The sequence below is a fragment of the Typha latifolia genome, chromosome 7, assembly GCF_019914945.1.
Source record: "Typha latifolia isolate L0001 chromosome 7, TyphaL0001v2, whole genome shotgun sequence".
Taxonomy (NCBI): Eukaryota; Viridiplantae; Streptophyta; class Magnoliopsida; order Poales; family Typhaceae; genus Typha; species Typha latifolia.
This window is the reverse complement of record NC_133092.1, coordinates 10,247,256-10,251,908: the sequence shown is the minus strand read 5'-3', so window position 1 is coordinate 10,251,908 and position 4,653 is coordinate 10,247,256.

Below are 4,653 nucleotides of genomic sequence, written 5' to 3'. Positions count from 1 at the left end.
TTCGAACTCAAGAAGCCTGCGTTCAATGCCATTTTTCTAAATAAAAATCAGAAAAAAATCTAAAATATTTTTGGAGATGCACTTCTAAAAATTCAAAATAGATTCATACACAGATCAATCAAATCATCAAGAGCATATTATGATCAACTCTAATGCATCACTCAAATTATAAATTAATCTTGATTGATCATAACAATATGCATATGCAAGTTGAGTATAGACAATATAAAACAATCTTCTTAAACAAACTTTCCTATTTAAACAATAATGCAACATAGTAGTCAAACCGACTTAGTATATAATTATGCACTTTTCGACTTATTCTTCAGAACTTGATAGGAATTTTTCCTGTATTTTTTTTTCACTGAAATCATATAGGTGTAATGATGGCTTTCACACATGAGTAGGTAACCATTTTCTTGTAGTACATAACGAACAATGTGTAAACATATATATGTATATATCATTTTTTTTTCAAAAAAAATTTCAACCAATGTACTGAGTCAAACTTGACTCTAAACAAGATGGCTTTCATACTAACTCATTGTAGCCCTTTTCATTAATCTTTTATGAACACGTTACACATGACTAAGTATGAGGTCAAACTGTGTAAATCAAAATCAATAGAGAGCTATCTAAGAAAATATTTCATGATGTCATGCTCACTCAAGAATATACACACGTTATGAGTGCATTAAATTTAATTTAATTATTACGTAAGTCGAGAGAGTGAATGAATCAAAAATGACACAATATACTACAGGATGACAAAATTGACTATAATAACTCATAATCAAGAAAAGGTCATATTTATATGTTAAAAATATATTTTTGAATCTAGAAGTGCACATATTTTTTTTAAAAACTCTCAACAAATAAATTATATACAATCTAAAACCAGAAACTAAAAAAAAATTCAGTATAAAAGAAAAACCTAAAAACAAACAAAAAAAATAAAAAACACGCAAACCAAACACAAATCCTTTAAAAAATCAGTCCAAAGCACAAATCTCTAAAGAAGTACCAAGATATTCAAATCTCTATACATCCAAAGGTTTTATAAACAAATCTCTCAACTGTTCTCCGTCTTAACATGTTCCAGCGCTATTACTTTGTCTTCAACTAACTCTCGTATAAAATGATAACGGATATCAATGTGTTTTATACGTGACTGTTGAATAGAATTTTTTGATATATTAAGCACTCATATTAACACAAACATTTGTATATTAGGTTTTGAAGGACTGGACTCAAACATTTGTATATTTCTTACCAATTGTTCAACATTCATAGAATTGATATCCTTACTTTCCTCAATAGCTGTAACTTTTGCTTAAAACCTTTCTAGGAGAAACCTAAGGATCTTACGAATAATTCTATTTTCAGGAATGTTTTCTTGTAGGTTGAAACTAGAGTTACTATATCATTTATCTTTGCATAAAACTCATCAAAAGTCTCATTCTCCTCCATACAGAGAGTTTTAAAACTAGTAGTCAACCGTTGAAGTTTTGAAAGTTTTACAACTATGGTTTCTTCATGAGTAGTTTCTAAGATTGTCCAAGCTTCTTTTCTATCTCACAAGAAATTCGTTTAAATTCTTTTGAGGAAATACAACTAAAAATTGCATTTATTGTCTTGCTGTTCCAGCCAACTTTTTCATAATCTGCCCTATCCCAAGACTCAATTATTTTCTCAACAAGATTATCATTCACCATGTACATCGGTGCACTCCAACCATTCACAACGGCAATCCATACTTCAAGTAAGCTCTCATCCTAGCTTTCCAATATCCATAATTTGATCCATCTAGAATAGGAGGTCCAATAGACGATTGCCCATCTCTATGAAAATTTATGCCTAGTTGATCTCTCTCTAAGGATAAGAGAACCTACTCTGATACTAATTGAAAAACACCTAGACGCACGTATGTATCCAAACCCTAGGCAATGATATCACTCCTTTGCTTAGGTAAAAGCGGAAGAAATATTAAAAAATAAAAGCAAAGATAAACGCTAAGATTTTAATGTGGAAAAACCTAAATGGAAAAAAACTACGAATTCAAACTCAGATCAAAATCAATCACTAGAATAGTAGCAGTTATAAGACTGACTCACAAAACAACCCATCGATCTCCACGACTTTGTAGAAGAGACGGATCTTGTTGGTTGAAGAAATGATGTAGTCTCAAGAATGAAAGTTTAATGCCTTGTAGAAGAGACGAACCTTGTTAGTTGAAGAAATGTAGTCTCAAGAATTCTCTTTTAATTGCCTTCACCAACCACCCTCGAGTTAAGGCATCACAATGCTTATATATGTATCCAAGATAGAGCCAAATCTAAGTCATATCCAAACTCACGAAAGTCCAAAATTTGCATATTATGTAGGTGCATTCGAACGCGGCCCGAGAGCGTTTGAACGGCCTGACTTGTTCTCAGGTGCGTTCGAATGGGCCTAAGTGCATTTGAACGCGGTGACTTGATTTTCACTAGTTGTATTCGAACGCGCAAAAACATTACTTTGTATGTGTAAACGTGCTGTGAACATATACAGGGTGCATTCGAACAGTCTTTTACTGCATTCAAACGACAGAAAAACATTCTCTATATGTGCAAACTCCTGCACACGCGTTCGAACGACCCAAACACGTTCTCTGTATGTATGTACGCTTGTGCTCGCGTTCGAACGGGCCGAACGCGTTCTCTGTATGTGCGAACGCCTGTGTTCGTGTTCGAACGGCCTGAATGCATTCTCTGTATGTGTGAACTCCTAAGAGTGCGTTCGAACGTGGTGTGAACGCAGAAACCTTTTTCCTTTGATCTTGCAATCCTTCAATCCAAATACTTTCAAGACTTGTATACATGCTTATCTATATGTATAAAAACACTTAGCATATTTTGTACATAATTGCCAATACTAAAAACCTAATAGACTGGTTAGCAAATCGAGCTAGAGAGGCCTCTTCGGTTGTGCTCTTAGGGCCTGATGACCCCCTTCACCAATATCTTTGTACTCAAATTTTGTTCAATTTTTTTGGTGAGGTAACTAGACTAAATAAATCAAGCTAAATATACTTTACTATTTTAGAAAAAAAAATGCATTCAAGCACGAATTAATGACACATCACCAAAGACATAGAAACCATTTTATTTATTGAAATGCCACCGCGAGGGAATGCATCGACCACAAGAAGAAAAGAAAACTCTTTTTTAGAGGGTTTTTAAGATAATTGCCACATAAAACTTTTAAAATTACACTACATTTTTTAAAATATTACAATTGCTAATAAAAGCTTTTTTAGAATTATGGTTATGGTTGATTTTTAACAGAGTATTATTAAAGTTAATAAACATATAAAATGACTAAAATACCCTCCTTTTTTTTAAGTTGAGAGTATAAATTTTTTATCGATAATTTTTTTTCTTATGTAAAATAAGGCATATTTCATTTTATTTTGGTATTGGGTATGATAAGGAATAGATTTTAAACTATTTTTAATAATTTATATAAGGATAAGATAGTCTTTTTTAATATAAGTTATGTTTTAATCATGATTAGTTGATTTATTAACTAATAAAATTGTGGTATTTTTTTAATATTTTTAGGAATGTAGTAGTAATTATAATATTTTAAAGAAAATTTTACAAATCACACCCTATATTTTATCTATTTTATAATTCACCCCATTTTTGAGGTTTTTGTAACCTGACCCCTATTTTTTATTTATAATTTTTATTTAACATCATCATTTAATTTAAATAATACCAGCAAAGGAATATTCTGTTATAATATATGAAATAATTTTTAAATATCTAAATTATTCATGCCTTCTTCAGAAAAGAGGTAGAGGGGAGAAAAAATAATGGTGAGGGTATTTTAGTAATTTAATAGGTATCAATTACTTAAAATAATATCAGAGTGTTAAATGAGATTTATAGAGAAAAATAAGAGGTTGGATTATAAAATAATCAAAGACAGAGTGTAAATAATAAAATCGATAAGACAGAATATGAATACAAAATAGATAAAATGTAGGGTGTGATTTGATACCCTATTCAAAAAGTTTTCTGCAGCAATTATGTAAGTGTCTTAAATTTAATAACAGGGGTTCTATGATTGTGCTGATCATTCATTCATGCATAGGACCAAACCGGAGGCACTCCTAATGGTAACCTCAAAGACAATTTAAAGGCTAATAAAAGTCCCTTTACAGGCCAGGACCAATCTCAATAGCATAATCAATTATGTCTTCAAATGGCTACATCACACTCTTTAACCATTGCATTACCTTGTCTAATGAACTCCATTCCCCCCTATTCTATGTTAGAAAATTCTGCCTAGAGCAATTAGAGCAATCACAGCATTAGATGCGCACATTCAATAATTCTGATTTCTCTCGAAATTCATATAAGAGAAGCATAGAATAAAAACCGGCATAATTAGAATCATCTAATATATATATATATATATATATATATATATGAACGATATATTGACACATAATGAAGGATTGGCCCACACCTTATCCCTATTCTCTCTATCCATACTTGAGATAATTGTAATGTAGGAAAGCTTTCTAATGTTATCAAGTCCACAGACATTATGAGTTATATAGGAGTATAGCTAGGTAAGTGGCATGTTGGTCAACATGATAGA